Source organism: Amphiprion ocellaris, chromosome 12 (assembly GCF_022539595.1).
Source record: "Amphiprion ocellaris isolate individual 3 ecotype Okinawa chromosome 12, ASM2253959v1, whole genome shotgun sequence".
NCBI lineage: Eukaryota > Metazoa > Chordata > Actinopteri > Pomacentridae > Amphiprion > Amphiprion ocellaris.
In genome coordinates, this window is record NC_072777.1 from 30,312,624 (window position 1) to 30,321,450 (window position 8,827).

Consider the following 8,827-nt stretch of genomic DNA (forward strand, 5'->3'; position numbering starts at 1 on the left):
ACCCTATGGATTAGGAATGAGATGTCACTTATGTTCACATGCGAGTCAAGGCAGGTGAGCGAATACTTTTGGTAATATAGTGTACATCAAATTTAACTGATGTCAGAGGCCTAAAAAGCTGGTGAAATGTCAACCAAAGATTGTATTTTAGTAGGTAGTGTATATGGATACATCCATATACACTACCAGTCAAAAGTTTGGACACACTTTCTCATTCAAATGAATGAATGACAAAGTGTGTCCAAGCTTTTGACTTGTAGTGTACATATACACTTACAGGAACTTTCTGGGGCCTCAATACCTGCCTTTGTATGAAAATCCTGAACTGTTTCCCATTGTCAAGGGCCAACTGTTAAAAACTTGAAGGAGCCTTTTAAGCATTTGGATAAGTTGAAAACAGATTTAAACTTTTCTTTCTTGTTTCTCCCATGACGAGGCCCTCATACGCTGGTACACTGAAGACAGCATGGCAGCAACTTGGTTGTGGGAGTTGTATTTCTGGAGATATTGAATCCTTTTAACGGCTTCCTGAGAAAGATGTTTATTGGTTCAAGTGTGAAAATACAAAAATTCACTGCTCAATAGATATATGAAATTTTCTAAATTTTGCCGAGATATAACATCCAAGCGAGAAATAAGTAAACTGTGAACAAAATCTGAGATGGTCATCAATGTATTTTCTGAATACTGTCTAATTTGCATGCACTGATATGCAAGCAACCTTCCACGGACACGAAAAGTAGCATAATAACAGCAACTATGTGTCCGTGGTGTCCACAGATGTCCGTTTGCATGACTCCGTAAAGAAGCATAATGAAGGCTTAAGCCAATAAAGTAAGGGGGGTTTGGAGGCCTTTTTTTCTAAGCTTTTTCTCAGGCTTTGGTATAAAGAAAAGTACAATAGAAACAACTGCGTGGGCCTAAAGTAAAACAGTTAGGCGAGGGTTAAAGTACTGTTATTGTGAAGTAAATTATGTGTGTTTAACAGCACTGTAATTACCTGGACGGCCTTCCTATTGTGCAAAAGAAATACTGCAGACATGCTGTATTTTTAGTTTATACTTTGCTGCCACTTCATTTAAAGCAGCGATAAGACAATCAACATGTGTCACATGCCTTTAACACATTCTTCAGAGGCCGCGATAATAAAACTGGTCGAACCGAGGTTAAAGGCTGCCACTCACCCCGTTGTGTAATTATTAATACACTGTCAGGCCGAACAGGGAGCCAATTACTGGAAATGTCGCTCACTCTGGTGCCCGTTGGCAGCTTCCCACAAACGCAGAAAGAGTCGCCGATACAACTTTCATCCCTAAATAACACACAACACTACACGCTAAAAATAACCGACACACACAGCAGCAGCCTCTCACTAATGACCTGTCTGAAGAGCCATCTGCTTTCATGTAAAGCGCTGAGAGGAGCTCAGGCCGGCAGCTGTGCAGAGTCATGTGCATGTATGGCAGGTTGTTGGCAGGTGCCGAGTCTCAGCTCAGTGATCGGTGTTTAAGCCGAGCAGCATCCAGGCCCAAAGCTCCCATTTGTTCTCTTTAATGAGGTTATAATTGCAGCGTTCCAGACACTTTATTGTGTCGGTTGCAAATTATATTTTTCACAGTTTGCTAATTCATTGTAGCGAGGTCAACGTTTTCTTTCTTTGTGCAAATGAGTTGAGGTCTAATAACATTTTGAGCAATTGTTTTTGGATTTAGTGTAATTAATTTTAAGAAAATATGATCTTAGAGATGTTTGGGTCAATATATAATTGTGGGACTTTTTTGTAACATAGTTGACAGGCATCATAGTTGATATTTTTGCTGTTTTCAGGCCTAAAATCAACATGGCCACCTATAACCAAACACCACATAGCATTTTTACACAAAGATTCTTCTAAAATATTTTATATACAATTGAGAAAAATTGAAATTGAAAGTTATTTATAAAGATATTGTAGTAAATCTGTTGACATGCCATAAATCCACACTACTTTATATTAAATAACTCAGAAAGCCTTGGAGTCTGGCCAGTCTTGTCTTCAGGAGGAAATGACATCATGTGGAGCAGGTCATGTGATCTGGAATTAACACACTTTCTTCAGAGGTGTTTTTGTAATGGGGAACTTAGTTGAAAGTCATTTCATTTGCCAAAAAAGAAATATCTGAACACAATGAAAACAAATTTTGAATAAGCTTATTTTATTATTGTTTAGCTAATTAGAAGGTGGTTGTTATTAAATTGGGATGGTTATTTAGCTGACATTAGTTATATCCAGTCATTTTTTTATTAATAAGTGATTGTTTCCATAATAAATAATTATGTAATTTGGAAGGTATGATCATAATGAACATAAAAACTGTATTTTTTTTTTAAGTTTAATAAAAACGTATGCAAGACATATCGCATGGACTTCAAAAGTCCCTCAATTATATATTGACCCATTTGCGGTTATTTAAAAGAAAATGTATGTATTCCAGGGCTGCACAGTGGTGCAGTGGTTAGCACTTTCGCCTTGCAGCTGGAAGGTCCCTGGTTCACGTCCCGGCTTTCCCGGGATCTTTCTGCATGGAGTTTGCATGTTCTCCCTGTGCATGCGTGGGTTTTCTCCGGGTACTCCGGCTTCCTCCCACAGTCCAAAAATATGCTGAGGTTAATTGATCATTCTAAATTGCCCGTAGGTTTGAATGTGAGAGTGATTGTTTGTCTCTGTATGTAGCCCTGTGACAGACTGGTGACCTGTCTAGGGTGTCCCCTGCCTTCACCTGAGTCAGCTGGGATAGACTCCAGCCCCCCCATGACCCTAATGAGGATTAAGCGGTGTATAGATAATGGATGGATGGATGTATTCCAGACTGAAAAAGCATTAATAATTTTTCTATTTTATCAAATTTCCCAATTTTGTATGTAAAATCATTTACTTGCATGTTTAAAAAAATACATTGTATTGCTGTATGTAAATCATAAAAAGCATTCTTATATAACAGATATTTTCTATTATTTTAAAGATGAAGTCTGTATGTTAAGGTTTCAAAAATTGCAAATACTTTTATATTGCTATTCTGCTCATTTTCCTTGTTTTGTATTTTTTTTTAAATATTCTTTTACATTCCAACCATAAAAAACAATAAAAAGAATAAACCAAGTCAAAATTATAATTAATGTCCACATGAAAAATCTGCATTTTTGCAAATAAAATTACCTTTTGCTTTGTAGTGTGTAAATCGGCAAAAAAAGTTTTGGTATCTTTCTTTTTTTTTTTTTTTTTTTTACACATCACAACGTGTAAATAAATATTTTTTGTGAGTTCGCTAGTTATTTGAACAGAAAAACTGAATTGTCAGCTAAAAAATGTCCAAAATTGTTCATTTTTTACAGTATAAAGTGGGAATAAATCAGCCGAATTAAGGATTTGGATTGTTTGAAACGTGTAAGTAAAGAAGCGGAGCCTTGTTAAGATGGAAATGTGAAAAAGAAATCAAAAGAACAGGCTGTAACATGCAGTTTTCCTTGCAAATACTGCATTTGTTCTGTTCTTTGTGTAAATGCTGGAATGCGTGAAGCGTATTGCGTAAACAGCTGACTTTAAAGTTTAATCGTGTCACATGTGCAGCAGGTTTATTTGCCCTTTTTTTGTCTGTGATTTGTTGCCGTGGACTCTTCAATGGCTTCCTTATCTCCCATGTCTCACATGATCTCAAAGCGTCATCAGCTAGATTTTACGGTTTTCCCCTCAATAAAACACACAAGCTGGCCGACAGTCTGTTAAAGCTGCTGTGTACAGTGTATACAATCAATTTCCTCAGTGTACGGTGACATTTGTTTTTGGTGTTTTGCAGCTAACCTGCTTGTTTATGCAATTAGGCTTCGCTGCAGGGAGCCCAAATCACTGGCGCCTGGTGTGTCTGAGCTCATGTAGAGGATGGGAATATGCTGAGCCATCTGCAGCATCACGGCCTCCTCCTCAAATAGTCCTTCACAGCACAGAAACACACCCAGCAGGCAAGTGTGCACTCGTGTAGCACAGGTAGGACAAGATCTGTTTGTTAGAACTGGCCTCAATCTAGTCACTGTACCTGCATTATACAGTCGTGGACTCTGATGTTGTCCACAGTATGAAACAAGCTCCTAATAGCCAAAATACTAAAGCATGCACAGTGAGTGTTTGAATATCAACTTATCTAAGTGCTTGTCCTTAATAACGTGATTTATTCCCCATTTATTTTTCATTATATTCAGTTTTTTGTCGTTATTGCCTGTATATATACATATATATGTACATTTCTAAATATTTGGGTCTAGTTGTGTATTTCAGGGCATGCAGGATTAGGCTTGCTCCAAAAAACTCCTTATTTGTGTATATCCTTCACAAACATTCACCTCTAAATCATCAGTGGCCTCTTCTACTTTTGCACCGCGTGAAATGCGGCCCTCTAAAAGCTGCATAATGACAGCAGAAGTAATGCATCCCACATGTTCATAATTAGAAGTACAATCTGATCTGTGATTTACTCACCAAATATGGTTTTAGATAACTCGCGTGACGTAACGAGGCCGTTCGCTACTACACACTGTGGTGCAATAACACACACAGACACACTATGAATTCAATTCCAGTTTGGCTGCTCGGATCGCTTATTATTATTCATGTAGGTGACATAAATGTCAAAGCAAGCTGACATAAATCATATTGTAATACTCTATATTTTGTGAATACAGACGCGACTCAGCAGCAGCCGAGACCACATACTGTGATTAACTCATGAGAATTTGTCTGACTGATGAGGCCATCACAGAACAAAGTGGCTGTCAGTCAAACCTGCCATGTCCAATCTGTTTATATTAATTCAGTTCCTCTGTATTAACTGGGGGAGGATCTGGATGAACACGACTTCATAAAAAGACAATTTTCTTGGCTGTTTGTGGCAGAGGGGGTCAAGTCAGCAGAAACACAGAACCTTTTCAGCTCTTTATGACAACAAGCTGCACAGAAGGGATTCTTTAGCTGACTGATGAATCACTCCTACTGTTGAAACTGTTCTGTGACCTCAGTGAAAACAGGATTACTACATTATCATTAACATGGGCGTAGATTTCCTTTGAATGTTGGGCAAGCAGCCTCCTCCAGAAACATCAAAGATTTAATTTCCTGCATTCCGGTGAATTTTTATGCACCAATTTCTTAATTTTTATGCAGTAATTTGTTCCTTTTCTGCATCAATTTATGGTGGAGTTGCTTTTATATATGAAAAGGAAAACACAAAATTCACTCCCAGTGAGTAAAATGATACTAGTTCATGGGAGAGAGCTGTGTATAAAACAACCATTGCCTGTTCTTCACCAGTCAAAGCCTTACAGGAAAGTAGCAAACAGAGAGCCACTGTTAAATATAAAGACATATACATATTAAATCTTGAGTAGAGTTCACCAGAAGGCTCTGAAGTCAATTGGAAGAAGTTTCTGTGGTCTGATGAGACCAAAATGGAGCTTTTTGGCCATCAGACTAGATGCTATGTTTCCCAAGTGCCATCACAAACACACCATCCCCACTGTGAAGCACGGGGGTGGCAGCATCATGATGTGAGGCATGGTGGTGGCAGCATCATGATGTGAAGCATGGTGGTGGCAGCATCATGATGTGAAGCATGGTGGTGGCAGCATCATGATGTGAGGCATGGTGGTGGCAGCATCATGTTGTGAAGCACGGGGGTGGCAGCATCATGATGTGAGGCATGGTGGTGGCAGCATCATGATGTGAGGCATGGTGGTGGCAGCATCATGTTGTGAAGCACGGGGGTGGCAGCATCATGATGTGAGGCATGGTGGTGGCAGCATCATGATGTGAGGCATGGTGGTGGCAGCATCATGTTGTGAAGCACGGGGGTGGCAGCATCATGATGTGAGGCATGGTGGTGGCAGCATCATGATGTGAGGACGCTTCTCAGCAGCAGGCTCTGGAAGACTTGTAAATATAAAGAGTAAAATAAACGCATCAATATACAAGGAAATCCTGGAGGACAACCTGTGGATGGACTTGCAACCTGACAGTTTTGCAAAGAAGAATGGGATAAAAGTGTAGTGTCCAGATTTGCAAGGCTGATTGAGACCTAGTCACACAGAATGTTGTGTTTTCACTTATATGAATAAAGACATTTCTGCAGTAAATTGGCATGTTAAGGAACAATCTGGTGCATAAAAATTCCCCAGAATGCAGGAAATTAAGTGTTAGATGCTCAAAATGGATGTGTCTCACTGAGAGTTCAAACGAAACTTACGCCCACGCATGTATGTTGATTTAGAACATAGCTATTTCTGGGTTTCTTAGTTTTCTTGGAAATTACTTGGTATACTAAAAAGATTAGTATACCAAGTAAGTCTGTCAGCAAATATAATATAAACCCAATGGTTAAACATAGGATTCATTCATTCATTCATTCATTCATTCATTCATTCATTCATTCATTCATTCATTCATTCAACAGTTACATTCCAAAGCAAAACAATTTACAATCCTGCTTTAAACTGACCTACAGGTACAGGCTGAAGTCTGAACGTTTGTTGTAAATTTTCCATTTGTGCAGCACAAAAGCTAAAAGCAGTTTTCTCAAATTAAGTATATGATTATGGGATTTTGAACATTGGCCAAACATTTGCACCTTGTAAATAAAAAGAAATCAAAGTTTGCCGAGTTTTTAGGCATTAGTCTATAAAAATTAGCTTTGTTTCTGCACAAATACGTATTTTTGTTGTTGTTTCTTGCTGATAAGTACACCAATATGAAAATTAAATTAGTAAATTTTTGATCCAAAAAAGAAACATACTATTCTCTCTCACTGCTTTGTCCACTCTGGCTCTAGAGGACAGCATATATTTGGTTTCTTAATTGCATTCAGGACTCATTTCTAATTAAAAAGTGCATCATTTGAACATTTGGAGAGGACAGATTTGGTGAGGCATCTGTTAGTCCTCCCTGAGGAAATTTTGAGAATGAAACACTTTATTTTATGCATTCTGGTGATTTTTTTATGCGCCATTTTATGCCTTTTCTGCATCAATTTGTGGTGGAAACGTAGGCACAATGAGAAAAATGTGTTTTTGGATGTATCCCCTGCATGACAGCTGATGATCATTAATATACGGTTGTTATCGGATACAGAGCAGCTTTGTATTCATTCAGAGGACTCTTTACATTCCTGGTCCAGACCAGGCGAGTAAATAACCCCAAACTGGAACCTCGGCCATAAACTGTGTAAATTAAGGAGAGCAGTGAGGATTCATTTAGCTCGACTGAAGGCAAGAAATGTTTTAATGCTGAACCGCAGCCAAACAAGGACAGAGCAGGAGAAAGAGAATTTGGGAGGCAGTGAGTGAAGAGGGTGTGTGGAGAACGACTAAAACATGCACTCACACACATCTGGTCCATCCAGTTTCAGAAGACAAGTATGCAAGAGGTGAAACTTCTGCTGTACTCTCTGTAGACCAATAAGAGGTGAGTCAGCAGTGGAGCAGGTTGATTAGTTACTCTGCAGCAGGCTGTCATTCATAAAATAAGGGTGTGGCTGCTTCAGCTCATTCATGACTCATCACTTTAATGTGTGAGGGCCTGACAGCGTCCCTGTTCGCATTGTTATCTCCTGACTCATCTGTAAAATTTGCAGCAGGCAAATGTTTTCTAATGTCATCCAACATTTCCGGAGAGCCGCTCTGAGTGCAGTGTGGCGCCTTTTAGCCTCCGTACATGTCGCTGCAAGTTACTCCAGGCGGCCAGAACACGAATCAGATCGCAGATGAAGGCAGAGGAACACACTCTGTTACTGACACCCAGACTCTGGGTTCTGTCCAAAAAGCCTGCAGCGAAGGTTTTGCTTTCTAGTCATAAAATAACAATGAGCAGCGGCCACGGTACATATGGAAACTGTAGGACGTCACCCTGAAAAACAGGCCAGACTGGAATACAGCACAGTTAATCAACCAGTATAGGAAAGGAATTAAGTACATTTACTCAAGTACTGTACATTTTTTAGCATCTTGTACTCGAGTTTTTCCATTTTGTGCTACTTTTTCCTCCTATTCACCACAGTTCAAAAGGAAACATTACACTTTCTACTGCACTACATTTATCTGACAGCTTTCTAATCTGCAGGTTTTTCACAGTGGGTAATATATCAAGTTTTATCCAACACTTAGTTTCAGATTAAACCATTCTTCTTCCAAAACAGCAGTGTGTAGCCGGCTCACATTACAGGTGTCTGAGTTGTTAACAGCTTCACCAAATAGTGATTTTTCCCTCCAAACTTCTCACATTTCAATAAATGCTTAAATGAGCCAAAAGCAACAATTACAGAAAAAAGTCTCCAAACTGAAAACCCATTTGTTTACCTGAAGTTTGTTTTTTCTTCTTTCCTCCTTCATTAATCATGTTTGTAGATTTATCTGCTGCCCCCGGATATAAAACTAGATATAATGTAGTTCAAACCTGCTGCAGCTCCAACAGTAACCTGCTGCTGACACTGATGCTTTAATATTATGAATCTAATGATGGCTAATATAATAATATATCAGTCACAGGCGTTTACTGCAATACCTTAACTACATTTTGCTGCTAAAATGTATGTATTCTTTACTTAAGTAGGCCTTTCATGCAGGACTTCGACATGTAATGGAGTATTTTCACTTTTCTGTGTTGTACTTTTGCTTAAATAAAGGATCTGAGTGCATCAGTCACCACTGTATTAAACCAAAGCCCCAGTAGATGTCATATTAAACACTAGTGTTGTTGAGCCTGGGCATTTGAGGCCATTAGAATAAAACATTTCTTCACACTAAAGGATGA